Source organism: Elephantulus edwardii, unplaced genomic scaffold (genome assembly GCF_000299155.1).
Source record: "Elephantulus edwardii isolate Elephantulus edwardi_28Jun2011 unplaced genomic scaffold, EleEdw1.0 scaffold00198, whole genome shotgun sequence".
NCBI classification, from domain to species: domain Eukaryota; kingdom Metazoa; phylum Chordata; class Mammalia; order Macroscelidea; family Macroscelididae; genus Elephantulus; species Elephantulus edwardii.
In genome coordinates this window covers 1,264,584-1,285,011 of record NW_006399948.1, presented here as the reverse complement: position 1 = coordinate 1,285,011, position 20,428 = coordinate 1,264,584, and positions in this window count along the sequence as shown.

Here is a 20,428-nt window from a genome sequence, read left to right as displayed (position 1 = left end):
TTAAGCAGTTGAAAAATATTTCAATATTTATTACAAAGAATGATGTTTTAAGAAAATGCTAAATATGTTGTTTTACCTAATGTTGACTGCATCGACTTGAGAAAAAAAATATTATGGAATGAAACAAAAAGAAAAGGCAAAATGACAATTATGTTAAAAACTATATTACAATAAATTTTGTTTTTAAGTACCATAGAGAGAGAACCAATCAATAGCTGGCCCATCAGTGGGTTTTCAAAGACAGTAAATCATGTAGAAGGAAAGTTACCATATTTCTCTCATTTAACAGCTAGTAGATTCCACCATTTGCCTTTGGGTTGGCAACACACTAACCAAGCCATTATTGTGGTTGTTTTTGTTGTTATGGGCCATCAAGTCACTTACGACCCATAATGACCCTATGAACAGCAGCTCTGAAGCCTGCCCTATCTTGAGCCAGTCTCACTGATTCTGAAACACCAACCTCCCTTACCCAGTTAATGTGTCAATTCATCTCATTCATGGTCTTCCTCTCCTGCACTAATTATATATCACTAATGATCCCTAAAAGAATTTTAGTTAGGAAAAATGAGAGCTGAAATGTTTTAAGATAATTTTATTACTCTAGATGTGCTACCTATGCAAACTGAAACTTATGACTGGAATAAACAATGGAGTGTGTGAACTGTGGTAGAGATTATTACTAAGATTCAGTCCTTCTTGCACAGTACATAATTTTTTTCCAATGAAGTAGTTGCTTAGTTGTTGTTGGTGGTGTTATATGCTGTTGAGTAGCTTGTAACTCCTAGCAACTCTATCTACCATTGCTTTGAACTATTCTCTATCTTGAGCCAATATCCTTGTGACTCTGACACATCTACCACCATTACCCCAGTTGCTGTGTCAATCCATCTCATCCAGGGCCTCCCTCTCATGCATTGTCCTTCGTCCTTCTCCTGGTCTCTCCTGGAAACATGCCAAAAATATGTGAAACACAGGTTCAAATTCTTTGCCTCCAAGAAGAAACTTGGTTTTACCAGCTCCAAAACAGACTTGCTTGTTTTCTTGGTGATTAATGGTATGTTCAAGACTCTTCTCCAGCACCATAACTCAATGGTATCAATTCTTCTTGTGTCATCTTTACTCATTGTTCAGCTCTCTGATACATAACAAGGCATTGCAAAGACCATGGCCTGAATCAGACATACTTTAGTAGAAAATAATACTGCCACTACTCTCTCTTTTTTCTTTTATTTGTATATGAGAGTGTTTCTGCTTTTCACCAATAGAAAAGAAGTGGAAATTATTTGTAATACTTCTGGATAAAGTACATAAAAGATAATGTCTATTCCACTCGTTCTTTCTGATCTGTGGGCTTAGGATTTTTTTGCTAATATTATTTATTGAAATTCCTGTGTTAAAGGTCATAGAGTCTTGGTCAAGCTAGTAAATACAATAAAATTTATTAAGTTAATTTATATGGAAGCAAGGATTCTGAAGTTTAGTCTGACATACTTTGGATATGTTGCAAGGTAGGACAAGTCCATGGAGAAGGACATCATGCTTGGGAGGGTGGAGGGCCAGTGCAAGAGAGGACGACCTTCAATGAGATGGACTGATTCAGTGTCTAGGGTAATGGGGTAGGTGTGTCAGAGACAATAAGATTGGCACAGGACAGAGCAGGGTTTAGAGCTGTCATACATAGGGTCGCTATGAGTGATAGGTGACTTGATGGCATATAACAACAAAAAACAGCAAACGTGTGTATAATCATTTCCATCTCTGCAGATTGAACCTTTAACTATTATACTGTCATACTCCACATGTGGGGACAAAAGAAGAGGATTTTTCTTTAACTTAAGATTTCCATTATCAGAAATATAGCATTTATGCTATGACATTTTTACTCTCACTTTTTCTATCTTTCATAGAAGAAATAAGCAACAAAATTAGAAGACACAAAATTAGAACAATATAAATAATAAAAACATTTCTGATACAAATATAAACCTGATGCAGGTGGCTATAGGATGGATATTATTTTTAATTATAAGGAATATTCATGAAAATCGACATTATATTATTCAAAGGCAAATTTAAAATTATATAAATCATGTTCTCTTAATAAATTCAATTATGTTAAAAATTAATAACTCATCAAGGCAGTAATAAAGTATGTTGGAGCAATTTAGAAATATATTCCCAATATTAAGTAAGTCAAGAAAGAAATGAAAATGGAAGATATAAAAATTTTGAGACTCAATAATATTAAATATTTTAAATTTTTATGCAAATAAAAGAGTGAATAGAATACCCATATTTTTAAATTTACTGTTATAAAAAATTAAAATGTTAATTAACTATATATTTCAATATATATAGTAGAAAATTAAACAATAACTTAGGGAACTAAAACTTAAAAACTCGAGATTTGTTATCATCTAGTTGGAACTAACACAAAGCTGACTCTAGGGATTTATACAAAAGGAATTGTCTTATTTCTCCCACAGAACCACTAGTAGATTTGAATCCACAGACAGATATGCTCTTTGGGCTAAAAGTACAACTCTCTATGAACTTGTCTCTTCTCAAGGAATTTATCCAGCCTTCTCTCTAGCCTTCAGGCTTCAGGTTCCTTGGTCTGGGCCCTGCTCAAACAACCTTTGCATTGTTCTCCTTCTGCTACTTTAAGTGTTCAAATGCACTCCACTCTTCCAAAAGCTTCAATTCGAACTCTGTAACTTGGCAAACACCCCTAGTCTAATAGCAAGCCTCCTGCCCAAAGGCACTCAGCTTTCTATATTTTGGTCCAGGATCTCCACTGATCTATGTAAAACTGTAGGTTGCTGTGATTCTGAAAGCTGTGCCACTGGTGTGTCAAATGCCATAAGTGTTATCCATGGTGGACAGATTTTAGTAGAGCTCCCAGATTAAGACAGGCAAACAACAACAACAGGAACAAGGATTGGGTTTAAATGAGAAAAAAAAAAAACAATGGCAAACCTCATTTAATAATTGGACATGAAACTTGGAAGGGTGGAGGGTCATCGAAAAAGATGTAGACCCTCAACCAGGTGAACTGACACAGTGACTGCTGCAATGTGTATCTGGAAGTATGAAGATGGCACAGAATAGGACAAGTTCAGATTCACTGTTTTTAGGGTCACTTTGTGTTGTACCCAGCTAGATGGCAACAAAGTTGGATCCACAAGTCAACACCTTTGGTGCCAGAAGTCAAGAAATGAAAAGACAATTCATATTGGGGAAAAGAAGCTAGAAAAAGCAAAGACTCCTCCAAAGTACTAAAGAAAACTATATGGTCTTTTCAATTACATAACATGCATCTGAAAATTACACAATGACTAAGGATGATAGAAGAAAAACTATGACTTTGAATTGCATTGTTGGAGAAGGGAACTGAATATCCCATGGACTGCCAAAAGAACAAGCAAATAGGTTTTGGGGGAAGTACAACCTAAGTGTTCCTTGGAGGCAAGGACAATGAAACTTCAGACATATTGCCAACATGCTGTTAGAAGGAGCCAATCCTTGGAAAAAGAAAATATGTTTGAAAAATTAGAGGATGAGCAAAGGAGAAAAATACCCTCAATGAGATTGACAGACACAGTTATTGTATCAGTGGGCTTAAGTATAACAGAGATTATTAGGGTGACACAGAAGACAGAAAAGTTCAAATCTATTGTTTATAGGGTTGCTATAGTCAACAGCATGGCACCTAACAACAAAATCAAAAGAAAGTTGTTGTTTTTTTCTCTAGTGTATCTTTTTTCTATATAAATTACTTTTCCTTATAAAGGGACATCTATATAATATTTCATGAATTCCTTCTTTTTCAATGAAGCATTCCATCGTGTGGATATACCACAGCTTCTCTCTCCATTTGTTTGTTGATGGGTACTTGGGTTGTTTCCATCTCGTTGCTATTGTGAACAACACAGCGATAAACATGAGTATGCATATATCTGCTTGGGTGGCAGTTCTAATTTCTTTAGGGTATATTCCCAGTAGTGGGATTGTTGGGTCAAATGGTATTTCTATTTCCATCTTTTTTTTTAGAAAGCACCATATCACCTTCCAGAGTGGTTGCACCATTTTACTCTCCCACCAGCAGTGAATAAGTGAAATATTGTATAAAATAGGTGACCCTGGAGGACATTATGCTGAGTGAAATATCTCAGCCACAAAAGGACAAATATTGCATAATGCCTTTATAAAACAGGACTGACATTGGGATTGGGGGAAACTAAGAAAAGAGGTGATAAATAATGTTTGCTGTGTTGAAACAGTTGAGGGAGAGAACTATGGAATATATGATTAGGTATTATTTGTATAACAATTGTTCAGAATAAGAGCTGCATAGTAAAGTAGACTTGGGGATGGGGGAATTGTAGAACTGTGATCTGGGGGCTAAAGGTGGGCAGGAGGAAAATGTGCAGCAGTGAATGAATGGAAACCTATGTTCTCTATAAACGCTCACTAAAATCTCAATTAAAAAAAGTATTCAAAGAAGGGAAAAAATATAAAGGGAGATCTGACAGTGTAGTCCATAGTATATTTTACAGCTAACACAAATACCAATGGTTCAAATCCCCCCATGGATCTTGGAAAGAAAGATGTACAATCTCCTCCTATTGCAATGTACATTCTCAGAAAGTCAATGAGTCAGATGTGACTCAATGATCATGAGGTTAATTTTTAGGTTGTTGATATTTTTCCCCCCTTATGTAAAATATTTTTTCACTCCTTTCATAGAAAAAGGTGATGAAAATTTCAGTGAATGTCAGAAGATCTGAAATCTTCTTTCACACCACATAAAAGTTCACTCTCATTTCTGTCTTGAATAAGTGGGCCTTCATGCATTGTTATTTTATTGATCTGCCTCTGCTCTAGGGTTTTAGGAGGCATTTTGGTATACAAGGGGTAGAATTATCACCTCTAACCCAAAAACACTGGGTTCAGTTTTTGAGCAATGTACTTTGAGCCACCCATAACACCTGTGTATGAAAGGAGGGTTTGTGTTGCTCTTATCTGAATAGAATTAAACTGAATTTTCTAGATTAAGATGGAGTAGCAAGAAAAATCTGATGAAATACTTAAAAAATCAACCAGTGAAAAATCCTGTGGTTCAAAATACTTGAGCCTTTGCCAATCATAGGGAAGGTGTACAATTGGGTATTCTATTGATTTAAAGATAACTGAGTGACTCACAACCAATTACTCTACAGTGGATTCTGATTTGCAGAGACATAAAAGGCAAAGTACATTTTCCTTATAGAATTTTCAAGGTTGTTATTTTTATGGAAGTTAATGGCCACATCTTTCCCTTACAACAACTGGTGTTTGATTCACCAACATTTTGATTAATAACCAAATGCTTAACCATTCCTCTACCAAACATCCTTTTTACAACATAAAACTACCTTATAGGTAATAGTAGATCCATCCCAGAGAATTTTTTTATCCCATAATATTTATAGGAGGGAGCTCTGATGGCTTAATGTAAAGGAGGTTATACTGTCTACCTAAAAGCAGCACATACCTCTGTGGTGGCTGAAGCTGCCAATGGCTCCAAAGAAAAAAGATAGGAAGTCTTCTCCTGTGACTTATTAATTGTCTCAGAAATCCACTGGAGGGACAACTATGAATCAGTTCCAATTCTAAGGCAATGAGTTGAAAATCTTTATGGGAGTAGATTGTCAGGGCTTTTCTCTTACAGAGTTACTAGAGAGTTCAAAGTACTGACTTTTCAGTTAGCCATTGCTCTCTCAGGAATCCTTGGCAAATAATAGCATAGAAGTTAACCTACCTGCATTGCAAATAGATCTTGTGAGTTTCCTAATAGCCTATATAGTGCCTGGTGCTTAGTCACTAATAAGTTCATCTAGCACAAGTTCATAAAATTTTTCAATGTAGGACCAGACAGTAAATATTTTGCAGTTGGATAATCTCTGTCACAATTTCTCATCTCCACTACAGTGGTACTAAGACAGCCATACATCTAGTGCATGACAGCTTCACATGTTTCAGAATAGAATTGTCATCAAATCAATAGTATGACCAATGTCTATGATTTTAGAAGAGTAGATCTTTAGGATTTTCCTTCATAGCACAACTTGGTTCGTTCAAGCTGCCATTTAAACCAATAGAGAAAAGTGGCTAATGACAATATGTATAAAAAGGGAAAAAATGGGCCCAGCTATGTTTCAAAACAGCCACCTGGAAATTTTACGGCACATAACAACAACAACATAATTTCCCATGTTGTAAAATATAATCTTTAGATTTTTATTCAAACATTGGAAAAAGTAACCACCATTCAGATTTGATAGTATAAAACCAGAGAGTAACCTTGGTTTAATTCTTTGGCCATGAATACTGACCTCTCATCCAGCAGTATTGTGCATATCTTCTAGCAGCATTCAAAATATCTATATCCTACAACTATCTGGGATTATTTTAGAAAAGAAATATAGACAAGAACATTTTCTAAGATTTTGCCATTTCCAAACATTGTAGATGAAGAAAATATTGAGAGTATCAAAATTTCATTTTACATCAATCCACAGTCAACACCCATGGTAATAGTCACTAATTCAAAAGACATGTTGCACTGTAGAAATCTGCTGTCAAGGACCTCTCCAAAATTCTAAAAAGCAAGAATGTCAGTTTAAAGACTAAGGTGCAATTTCAATTGGTACTTATGCATCTGAAAATAGGAAAATGAATAAAGAAGACTGAAAAAGACTTGATGCCTTTGTTTTGTAATGCTAGCAAAGATTATTGACTGTCAAAAAAAAAAAAGAAACAAATCTGTCTTGAAGGAAATGCAGTCGGACAAAAGTTGGTGAACGTTGCCTCGCTTACATTGGATATATTTGCAAGAGGAATTATTCCTCAGGTATAGATATCATGATGGGAAAGATGAAGGGTCAGAAAATAGAGGAAAATTAGATGAATTGACAGGAAGGCCTTTAATGACATTGATAGACACCATTCTTTTAGTAAAGAATTTAAGCACAGCACAGCTTGTAAGGATGGTACCGGATCATGTAGGTTCCATTCTATTGTGCATAGGGTCACTGAGTTGCAAACAACTTGGTGGCATAGAACAACAACTACCCTCAATTCTAGGAGGCAAATATATAAACACATCCACATATACACACTACATTTATTCATTAATGCAATTAATAATTTGGAATTATCACCAGGAATACTTGATATGAAAAATCATTAAGACGTATTTCTTTTTTTTTCTTTTTATGGTTCAGAAAATTAGGCCAAAAAAAAAAATTTACGTACCCTTCAGTGGTCAGTCACTTTAGTGATTTCATTGACTCTTGCCAAAATAAACCTAAAAATAACTTATTTTAACTATTTAAATAGTTATTATTTCATTTTCATAGAAAGTAATGTTCACTTTTTAACTCTTACATCAAAAAATATTTTCAACAACTAATCACATTTTCTTGTTCCTCTAATAACTGGCAAATAATTTTTAAGTTTCTAGACGGTAGCAAAAACATAAGTATGTCCAAAGTTTGTTATATGATTTGGGAAGAAATTTTTATATTTTGTTGGTGTTGATGTTGTTAAGCGCTTTCAAGTCAAGTACAACTCATAGCAACCCTATGAACAAAATATCTGAACCCTATTCTTTAACTGTTGTCATTTTCCTAATGTTCATAGAGTTTCCAAAGGCCTGTTGCTTAAAAAGTGGATGCCAATCTTGCTTCCAAGCCTGTCTTAAACTGGGAGCTCTACCAACCCCAATCTACGATAGGTAACCATTATGACATTTGACATCATAGCAGTTGGTATCACAGTAACCCCAAGTTATCTCAATACAGCAAACTGACAGACAGGTGTTATATTACATAGAACAGTGTTTTTCCCAAGCACAATTAACAGAAGACCTATGGCCCTAAGGCCCAGCCAATTTTTCAATAGAAAGGCTCACCCACCAGGTCCTGATTGACTTACACAAGATGATTCCAACCCACAGCTGATGACTAAATCCACAAAATCAGTTTACACATGATTGTTTACAAAATAAAATAGCTCTCAATTTTCATCTAAATCAAGAGAACCTATGCTCCAGAATCCAATTGCTTCACACATGAGCTTCCAAACTAGAGACTTAGGGCTCAACTGACTTTTAAATACAAAGGCCAGCCAACCAGGCCCTGATTGACTTAAACAAGAAACTTCCAGACCACAGATGACTTTTGTACTAAATTCAGGCTGTCAATTTTATATTAGATCATATGAAATTGAAGAATAATATTGTCTAGTTATTTTGTCATATTAGAAAAATCAAGATAGACCCCCCAAAAAACCAGCTAACCATCTGTACTAATGATTGGAAAAATTATTTCACACAAGGAATCTTGATGAGACAGTAATATCATAGCCTGAAGTGACTTATTCAGCTGATAAAAATAATTAAAACTGGATACTAAATTCTAATTATATACTACCAATAATTATATATTATTTAAATCTGAGTCTATTGTATATATAAAAAAGTGTTTGGTATAGCTTACACAAAGATTGACTGCTACTGAAGTTGATATTAAATGTTAAATTTATAAGCATTGAGAAATCCGGTGACCTGATTGCAAATTTGTATTTTAGATGTTTTTCAATACAAATAAAGACACAAAATCCCACCAGTAATCACAAAATTTCTAGAATAAAAAAATACCATTTTATTCTACTGAATATTATGCAAAAACGACAGGAACAGCACATCAACAGAGAACTGCCAGAAGTCCAGGCTGAGTTTGGAAGGGGTCATGGTACTAGGGGTATTGTAGCTGACGTTAGATGGATCTTAGCTGAAAGCAAGGAGTAGCAGAGGAATGTCTATCTGTGTTTCATTGACTATGCAAAGGCATTTGACTGTGTGGATCATAACAAACTGTGGCTGACTCTGACAAGAATGGGAATCCCAGAACACTTGATCGTTCTAATGTAAAACCTACACGTGGACCAGGAGGCAGTCGTTAGAACAGAGCAAGGGAACAGTGAATGGTTCAAAATTGGGAAGGGCATACGCCAGGGATGCATCCCATCTCCATACATTTTCAACCTATATGCAGAACAGATTACCTGGGAGGCTGTGCTTTATGAGGAGAAATGTGGGGTCAAGATTGGTGTAAGATCTACCAACAATCTGCTTTATGCAGATGGCATACCCTGCTTGCTAAAACTGAGGAGAACCTGAAGCGCTTGCTGCAGAGGGTCAAGGACTTCAGCCTCCAATATGGATTGAGGATCAATGTCAAGAAGACAAAGATTCTCACCACTGGGCCAATTGGCAACATCAGGATGGATGGTGAAGAGATTGAGATTGTTCCCATCTTTAGTTTGCTTGGCTCCACAGTCAACACTCTTGGCACCAATAGCCAGGAAATTAAAAGGTGTATTGCCATGGGAAAGTCTGCTGTTAAAGACCTCTCCAAAGTACTGAAGAGCAATGGTGTCTCTCTAGAGACTAAGGTGCATCTGATACAGGCCATGGTCTTTGCTATAACTTGTTATGCGTCAGAGAGTTCGACAGTGACTAAGGAAGATAGAAGGAGAATTGATGCCTTTGAGCTGTGGTGCTGGAGAAGAGTACTGAGAGTACCATGGACTGCTAGTAAAACAAACAGATTTGTGCTGGAAAGGGTTAAACCAAGGATTCAAGGATTCTCAGGCTCCATCTAACATACTTTGGACATGTTGTGAGGAGAGACCGGTCCTTAGAGAAGGACATCGTGTTTGATAGGGTGGAGGTACAGCACAGGAGGGAAGGCCCTCTATGAGGTGGATTGATTCAGTGACTGGGGTATTCGGGATTGGAGTGTCAGAGAGAGTGCAATTGGCACAGGACAGAGCAGAGTTTAGGGTTTTTGTACATACGGTCGCTATGAGTCGCAAGCAACTCAACAGCGCATAACAACAACTATAGCTTAAGAATTAAGTTCTTTTCTTTTCCTTATATATTTTTTAAATCTTTAAACAATTCTAAGATGACACCATTTGAGGAATGTAGATGATGCTCCACTATAGGATTTGTGGAAAAATCAGAAAATTAAGAGCAAAAGAAATGTAAAGGTATAGAGATGGAAAAGAAGAAGAAGAAAAAAATACCCAAATAACCCATGGTTTCAAATGCTCAATTTGATCCGTCTATGTAAAGCTTAAGGAAAAGTTAGAGAAGAAGAAGATTGAGTAGAAAAAAATATATCTATATTAAGTTCTTAGTGATACAAATGGTTAAAGCACTTGTTGCTATTCAGAATGTTCATGCAAGGGTTCATCAGAAAAGAAGTTCTGGTGATAAACTTTGGAAAAATATGACATTGGAAATCCTCAAGAGCACACACTGGGTTACCAGGAGTCAATCAACTTGATCGCACTTGGCATACATTTTTTTTATCTCATGATTTTAAGATATAATGTCGTCTGTTTATTTAGATTCAATTCAGATTTTCTTCACATTGTCAGAGAGAGATTGTTTCAGAACTATACAGGACGAAAACCTGGAAGTTGCAACCTTATTTGTTAATATATTCTAAAGTTTAATAGTAAAGTGTATTTCTGAGACCTAAATATTGTTATTGTTATGTGCTGCTGGATAGACTGAGATTCATAACAACCCTCTGAACAATGAATCTGAACCTTACTGTATTCTGAACCACCATCACCATCTCTGACACACCTGCCTGCATTTTAGTGTCACATCCTCACCTGTGCTGACACTATACCCTTCCAAACATAATGTCCTTCTCCAAGAACTGATTCCTCCTGACAACAAGCCCAAATTATGTGAGATGGAGCTTCAAAATACTTGATTCCAGGGAGCAATCTGGTTTCCATCTCTCCAAGACAGACCTGTTCGTTTCCTTGGAAGTTAATGGTGCATTTAATATTCCTTTCCAGCACCAAAACTCAAAGCATCAGTTCTTCTGTCACCCTTATTCATTATCCAGCTCTCAGAAGCAAAATCAGCAATTGAGAATACTATGGTCCACCTTAGTCTCTAGACTGACATGTCATTCTTTGGCATTCTGGAGAGGTCCTAGACAGAAGATTTCCCCATAACACCCTGTTTTTTTTAGCTTTCTGAAGTGTGGGTGCCATGAGTGTTGACTGAGGATCTAAACAGGGTAAAATTCTTAACAAATTCAGTCTTTTCACCATCTATCATGATACTGCCAATTGGTCCAGTGGTGAGAATCTTTGTTTTCTTTTTTTCCCATTTTTTAAAAAATTTTATTATTTTCTCTGTGCGTGTACCCTCAAATTGGATCTGACTGGTACAGGAGGAAATGGCCCCTCCTTCTCTGGCAAAGCATCTGGTGGATTCAAACCACATATCTCTGGGATTGCAGTGCAGCTTCTTGCCACTAGGCCACCAGAGCTCCCTGAGAATGTTTGTTTTCTTAATGTTGAGATGCAATTCATAGTGAAGGCTGTACTCTTTTACCTACAGAAAATACTTCTTCAAATCCACCTAAGTTTTGGTGAGCAAGATTGTGTCATCTGCATGACAAAGGTTAATTGAGGAGTCTTCTTCCAATTCTGAGGTCACATTCTTAAAAAAATCCAGACTTCTTTTGTGACTGAGATATTTTACTTAGCATAATGTCCTCCAGGGCCACCCATTTGTATACATTCATGAGTTCCTTGTTTTTTGATCCAGCATGCCACTGTTGTAAAACTGACATCAGGGTTGGGGGAAAACTAAGAAAAGAAGTGATAAATAATGTACATACACTACATTGAAATAGATGAGGTAAAAAACTGTTTAAAAGTAATATATGATTAGGTATTATTTTCATGAAAAGAGTCCAGAATAAGAGCTGCATAGTAAAAGTGGACTGGAGGGATAGGGGAAATTGTATAACAATGAAAGATTTTTTTTTCTTTTCAAAAAGAAAACAAACCTTGGGGGAAGGGTGGGCTGGGAGAAAAATGTGCAACAATGATTGGAAATTCAAAGTCTCTATAAGCTTTCATTAAAATCTCAATTTTAAAAAGGGGGGGGAAGTCCAGGCTCCCAAAAGATCTGTTCTATATATAGATTGAAAAGGTATGAGGAGGAAATCTCTGACTTCTTTCTTGATACTGAACCATGCGATGTTCCCTTGCTGTGTTCGTACAACAGTTACTGGTTTCTAGGTATAGGATTTGCATAAACCAAATCAAGTGTCCTGAGATTCACATTCTTCTCAATATTAGCCACAATCCATTGTGATCCACATAGTTAAATACCTTTGTATAGTTAACAAAATACAAATAGACATCTTTCTGGTACTCTCTGCCTTCAGTCAAGATCTATATGCCTTTTGCAATGGTATCCCTAGTGCAAAGGCCTCTTCTAAACCCTTCTTGTATTTCTGACAGGTCTATTGTTCTAGTAATTTTTTTAAAATTCCTCAGCAAGTTGTTAATTACATTGTTCTATAATTTTCACATTCTGTTAGATCACCTCATTTGGGAATGGGAATAAACATTAATTTCTCCCAGTCAGTTGGCCAGATAGTTTTCCTCCAGATTTCTTGGCACAACCTGGTGAGCTCATCTAGGGCTATGTCTGTGTTTCGAAATATGCCAGTTGGTATCCCATCAATTCCTGGTCCCTTATTTTTTGTCAATTCCTTCAAAGCAACTTGAACTTCTTCTTCTATTACCAGTGGTTCTTGATCATATGGTATTTCCTGATAGGATTTTGAGCCAGATAATTCATTTTGGTGCAATGATTCTGAAAATTCTTCCTTTTTCTTTTGATACTTCCTGCATCACTTAAGATTTTACCCATAGCATCTTTAGTATTGCAACTCCAGACTTGTATTTGGGATGATTTTGGGTTGTTTTTTTTGTTTGTTTGTTTGTTTGGTTGGTTTTTTTTTTAGTTGCTTCGTTTTGAGGAATATCAAGTAAGTTCTTCCCTTTTGATTTTCTGACTACATCTCTTGGCATATTTTTCTATAGTACTTCACTTTGTCTTCCTGACCTGCCCGTTGAAATTTGTTTAACTCTTTAACTTCCTAGTGTTTTTCTCTTTGTTTTGTCTCATGAGAATTCTAGTGTAACATTCAGAGTCTCTAATGACATGTATCTCGGTCTTCTACTCCTGTTCTTCTTTGAAATGACCTTTTTCTTTCTTCATGGATGATATTGTTCATACCATGCAAAAATTTATCTATTGGGTCTTTGTTCATTCGTGTTCAATTCCTCACACTGTTCTTGGGATTTTTTGGTTTGTTTGTTTGTTTGTTTTTTTGGGGGGGATGGTTTTTAAATTCAAAAAAGTAGACTCAAGGTCATATTTGGTTCTGTGGATTAGTTTTTCTTTTCTTTAGCTTCAGTATGAACTTGCACATGAGCAGCTAGTCATCCCACAATCAGCACCGTGCCTAGTTTCACAACTCATTTTGAGCTTCTCCAGTGACTGTTTCCATAAATGTAATAAATCTGATTTCAGTGTAATCCTTCAGGTGAAGTTTATGTGTATAGTCGCCATTTATGTTTCGTTGTTCTTTTTTTTTTAATAAAAGCTATTTGTATGAGTAAACCATTGATTGTACAAAATTCTGTCACTTTATCTCCAGCCTCATTTCTATCACCAAGCCTTAAATGGAGCAGAATAAAAGACACAGAGCAAAGCAAACAAACACTTAGTACAAACATTAATCACTTACAGTCCATCTTCATGAGAGTTCACTAGTTTTTGCTATTAATGGTTTGGACATTATCTTAGTATACAGGTGATTAAATATTTAAAAATAGCAAAAGCTGAATTGAGAGAGTATTTTTGCTTCTTTCAGATATGGTCAGCTTTGTTTCTGCTTTCACTGCAAGAGAGGAGAATGTTAGATCAGTTTTTGTTTAGACAGTGTCTCAAGTGATTTTTCTATAGCAGCTCATGCTTGTTGTGATGCTTTGTAAAGGATTTAAGAACTTTGAGGAGATAAAAGAAAGTGAGAGCTATAAAAGTTTTATATAAAATATGAATTATATGATATTGGCAGAATTATATTCTTACTTTCCACAAGTTTTAAATATCTGCTTTTTTTAACAAATTCATTTAAATATATTCAAAACTTTAATATCACAGTTGCCTACTATGTTCAGATATTTTATTTGTCATTCACATTTTTTAAAGTATATTTGGTTTCTTCAAAACGTCAAGAGATTATGAAGGGTGCATTGTTTTTTGTTACATATTGTCAAGTTGGAACCAACTCAAATATGACTCTCTACCGGGTTTACACAGACTATGGAGCACACAAATGGAGAGTTCTCATTGCTCTCTTGATGAGCAGCTGGTAGATTTGAACTACTTGCTTTGGGTTTGGCAGTACACTCCCTTTACTTGCTTTAGGTCACCAGAGTTCCCTTTGCTGTAGTGACCATCACGTTGGAACTGCCTTATAGGTAAACCTCCTGGTAGTTGGTTGCGGTGTGGGGGACTCAGAGGCAGTAAATCACACAGGAGTAGTAGTTTATCCTTCTCCCACAGAGCTCCCTATAAAGATATAAATAAGTGTATAGCTATTAGTAGACATAATCTACTTTCATACATTCATTTTGTACTTTTAATGAAAATATGGGACAGAGTTAGAGCTACCCTATCAGATTTCCAAAGCTACAAATCTTAATTTATAGTAAATGGACTCATCTTTTTCCCACAGAGAGGGATATTGTTGTTGTATACCATCAAGTAAGAACCGACCCAACTAGTTTTCAGAGGCAGTGAGTCATCATACAGGAAGAGATTGCTCATCCTCCTCCCACAGAACAGCTGATGGCTTTGAGCTGCATGCCTTTGAGATTGCAGTGCAGCTTCTTGAACTAAGCCATCAGTGTTCCCTACAGAGAGGGTAGTAGGTTACAATCACCAGAATTTCAGCTCGTAGGCCAAAATTTCACCCATAGTGCCACCAAGTCTAACACACATACACACACACATAAATTTCTAGGTTACTAACCTCTACTGAAAGGACGAAGTATTTATAACCTTGAATGCACAAATGCCAATTCCAAAGAGATAGAGAATCTAGAGAATCAAGACTCAGTGGCATATGGGATGACTTCTGGGCTCCATTTCCTTTAATCTACACTCACCTTGCTGCACTCTTTTAAGTGGTGAGCTTGCTCCTGTATAACTTGTGAATTTACTCCTGGTGAATACTACCTGGAATTCATAATGGTGTTTCAGAGCCTGAGGGGGGGAAAGCAGTGGATGAGTCTGAGACAGCTCTAGTAATTTTTAACTTTATCATCTGAAATAAGTATGCTATGACTGAACTTTCCAAATATTGTTAGAATTAGATGTCATGAATATTGAGTAAATAACACATCTGACATATAGGAACTCTTCAACAGCTGGTTGTTAGAGCAAAATGATGATAGTAATTAGTAGGAAAATAGTGATATGATATTGACAATAAAGTCATTCAAGCCTTGAAGGCCACAGTTTTCTCCACAGAAAAGTAAAGTAATTGAGCTATATCACAACAGAGACCTTTAGCTATTGATTAATCCAACAAAGGGTATGAAATACTTTCCCTTTTGATGTTAAATTTCTGCCAAATATAACTTATAATCTTTATATTCCTTTAGAAAGACAAAGCTCTCAATGCTTATCATAAAATTCAGCTAAAATGAAGTAGAATTAATTTGTCACCCACTGATTGTAAAAAAGGAAGAAAGTTAAAGTAAGAAGGTGTGAAATCCTTAGCTTTTCAAGAGAAAGATATTTTTAAATGAAAAATATATTTTAAAATAAAACAGGGTAGGTAATAATCTTATTAAGTTAGTGGCTAAGATATTGTCTTTATGGTGTAGTTTTTCTATTGAATGATAAAGTTATTCAGTAAGTGACTGACTTTGTGCGTTAGAGTTTATTATTTTTTTAAAAGCATTAAACAGTATCTTACTGTTTTGCAGAGCCCAATTTCAAAATATATTTTCATTATAAAGATTTACCAGTAACTGTGAGCATGAATGAAAGATTGCTGGATGTATTAAATCTTGAGCTGTTTAAAAACATTGTTCTACTAAATTCTTGGTTTTGTGAAATCTGAACAAGAAGCAGGTGAAAAATTCTTTACTTTTCTAGATACATTCAGTGTCTTTGCTAGTTTAACTACTTTATTCAAGTAGTTTCAATTGTCAGCCTCCCAGAAAAGAGGGGAATGTATATGAAGTCAGTAGTTCGAAGACATATTTTGCATAATGCAGATTTTATATTCAAATAAAGGTCAAAGAAGCTGGAGTCCTAAGTGTCTTTCTGGAGAAAATGTTTGAATTTTTTTTTCCATTCATGAAAGAAAAGTAAGAACCTAAGATTCTCGTAAGTACAACCGGAGATATACTTACTTTTTCCTCATATGTTGTAACCTATTTGAAAACACATTTTTTACAAAGGGAAATAAATTCTTTGAGACCAACCTTTGAGTAAAAATTACATTCTCAAGAAAGAAGACCTATAAAAGAAATATTTTCAAAATTACACATTTGTTTTATAGGCTGTGAAGTTATGTAACTAATATTGATGACCTGCCACTGTTTGAATAAATCCACATGAAATAATGGTGCAGAATGTGGTGGAAAGGGAATATTGATTTTTCATTTGGTTAAAATGATATTTGCTTCTCTTTTTTAGCATAGTTTTACATTTAAACAAACAGGACACTAAACAAACAGAATGTTAGAAATAATGCTGGTTAGTACTACCCAAAAATCTATAAGTCATGCTTCTTAACTAAATTGTTATATTTTTATTACAAACTTAGTCTCTTCAGATGAGTTTTTTATTAGTATTTTTAGAGAAATATTGAATATTTTCAATTCTTCCACCCTTCATTTATTCAGTTAAGCCTAAATAAATATGTTTGAAGCCAAGGCAAATACTACATCTTTAAAAGACCTGGAACAAAGTGATAAACAGGACAGATAGAATTCTTGCCCTTATTGAATCATTAGGTTTGTGATCCAGCTCTTGAAAAATTGATGGTTTTGTTAAAGAAGAGAAGAGACAGTGGAGTGATAGGTAATAGAGCAGAGATGTAGAGAGCCTAAGGCTGTGGCAGGAAGGATGATTACTATACCCTTTGTGCTAATGACAAAAGGAAGTTTGCAATCTATTTAGAGAAGCATGACATGAGAGCACATGGTGATGGGTAGAGTTAGTAAAGTAAAATAGGGATTTTGGTGTTGTTGTTGTTGTTCTATAAAAATGACATATTAATGGCAATGTTATAGTAGAAATAGATGGCAATGCTAGAGTGGAAAGTAAAACAATACTGGTAAGGAAACAAAGAGAATGAAGGAGTGATGCCTCAAGCACCTTGAATAAATGAATTCTAATGCTTGCTGAAACTGAGGAAGACCTGAAGCGCTTGCTGCAGAAGGTCAAGGACTGCAATAGATTGAAGCTCAACATCAAGAAGACAAAGATTCTTACCATTGGGTCACTTGGCAGCATCATGATGGATGATAAAGATATTGAGATTGTTCACAGTTTTAGTTTGCTTGGCTCTACAGTCAACACTCTTGGCACCAGCAGCCAGAAAATTAAAAGACAAATTGCATTGGAAGAGTCGGCTGTCAGGAACCTCTCCAGAGTACTGAAGATCAATAATGTCAGGCTGGAGACTAAGGTGCGCCTTATCTGGACCACAGTCTTTGCAATTGCATGCTATGTGTCAGAGAGCTTGACAGTGACTAGGGATGATAGAAAGAGAATTTATGCCTTTGAGTTGTGGTGCTGAAGAACAGTGTTGAAAACACCATGGGCTGCTAGGACAACAAACAGGTTTGTCTTAGCGTGAAACTGGGCTGCTCCTTAGAAGCTCCTTCTGATATACTTTGGACATATTGAAAGAAGAGACCAGTCCTTGGATATGTACATCATGTTTGGAGTGGTGGGAATAGGTGTGTCAGAGACAGTGAGGTTGGCACTGGATAGAACAGGGTTTAGGGCTCTTATACATAGAGTTGCTATGAATTGTAAGCGAGTTGACAGCATATAACAACAATACCTCCCCCAGTATCTTGGCTTTAGAGAGACACACTGACTCTTGGTTCTTAACAGCTTGTTGTACACTCATAAGAATTCTCTTCACAGCTACTCTTTTTTAATGAAAAAGAGGTGGTATAATTTTGAGAAAGGGTAGCATATGGACATGTACAGACTAGGAAAACAATATTATTGCTCTATGTGTAAGTGTGTGCATTAAATGTCATTGAGTTGATCATGATTCTTGTTGTTGTTAGTTGCTCTTGAGCTGAATACAACTCATGGTGACCCTATAAAAAACAGACTTGAACTCTATCTTATCCTGTGTTGTTCTCATCGTCTCTGACACTTTTGTGCTCCTTATAAACAAGAGATTGCAACCTTGCCCTATCCTGCCCAGTAGTCCACCAAACACAGTCTCCACCAAACTCAAGTTTATTGTTATAATCACTGTGTCAAGTCATCTCCTGAAGGTCTTCCTCCCTTTCACTGATCCTGTCTTTCCCACCTTCACATCATTTTCCAAGGACACATATTTCATATAATAATTTCTCATAAAGCAAACTTTTAAAAATATCTCCAGTAAAGTCAGATAAATTCCATAGTACCTTGAACATAACAGATAGAATAGAAAAACATTTTAGTGGCTTGGAAAGTTATTTTACGCTAACAGTGTTGGTTTAATTAAATTAAGAATTAATTAAATTAAGACTAAATTAAATTTCATAAATTAAATTAAGAATACGTGAAAATTAATATTTCATAATTAAGAATACAGTTAAAATTTTTGCAATAATTTAGAGGAAGACTAGGTAGCTAAATGGCACCTATATACAGCTGACCACAAATTGAAATGATGAGACAAAAGTAAAATTCTGACATAGCAGCGTTAAAGACATTCAGGTCTTTTGACATTTTTTGGACTAATTGAGGATATTGGTAACATAAACAGATTACTTACAAAAACTGCGACCTATTTAAGATTTCATTTTCTAACCCTTAGGAAAAAAATCTCTCATTTAAAGTAATTTGAATAGTATAACCTTGGCAGAGAAAGTGACAAGTAATTGCCTTTTTAGTCTCATCCATGTCATTTTTGAAAAATAAAACAACATCTTTTTTAGTATGGCTGAAATGTTTAGCATTTATTCTGTCAGTAGTAATTTTCTTATAATTTAGTAATCTAAGGAAACGTTTGTTGTACATAGGTGTCTCTCTGGAAACTAAAGTGTGTCTGAAAAAGGCCGTGGTCTTTGCTATCACTTGTTATGCATCAGAGAGTTGAACAATGACTAAGGAGGATAGAAGAAAAATTGATGCCTTTGAGCTGTGCTGCTGAAGAGTATTGAGGGTACCATGGACTGCTAGGTAAACAAACAGATTTATCCTGGAAGGGGTCAAACTGGGCGGCTCCTTGGAGTCAAGGACTCTGAGGCTCCGTCTAATATATGTTGGACATGTTGTGAGGAGAGACTGGTCCTTGGAGAGGGACATCATGCTTGGGAAGTTGGAGGGACAGCACAGGAGGGAAAGACCCTCTATGAGGTGAATTGATTCAGTGACTGGGGTAATCGAGATGGGTGTATCAGAGACGGTGCAATTGGCACAGACTCAACGGCACATAACAACAACAATAACAAGGAAACTTTAGAAGTCTCCTTAGGTTCTCTGGAAATGCAGTGGATATTCTGTTTTCAAAGGTGATTTATTGGCATGATTCCACCAGAACTCCAATAGAGTAAGCAAAACATAACAATTGTAACAAAGTAATAAATCTTCATTCTGTGTTTACATATAATAATTGAAGTCACTATAGCTTCAAAAGGCAAAAATAAAGAATGAATTTTTGGCCTTTATCTTACCCTAGGAAGATATTATTGGCATTAGTGAATACATCTAGGAGGAAATCTTTTGGAAAATGAATCTCCATGTAGTATAGTAGATCATACACTTTATTATTTGTTAAATAATATATCAAAAGAACCTTTACCAGTGGGATTTTTACTGCAATGTAATGATTTAGTAATGACATTTATACAACTAGACTTCTGCTTTTTATTCTAAAATTTTTATTGTCCAGAGAAAGTTGCATGCTGCATACAGGATAGTCTTTGATTAGTCAGTTTGGCAGTTTACACTGTATTGCCTTGTATTTTGGCAGTGTTATTTTTTTTCCTTCTTAATTTTTTTCATCAACTATACTTTGTCATTTTCTAAAGACTGCATACTTGTTTATTTCAGGACTATTTTGAAATCTTCTCGATACCCAGACGTATACTACATTGGGAATAAATAGCTGTAATGATGAACTCTGGACCTAAATTCACTGACTACATATCTTGGAGTTAGATTTATGTTGATTTGAAGATAAAATAATTTTTCTATTCAGTTAGTCAATATATAGAA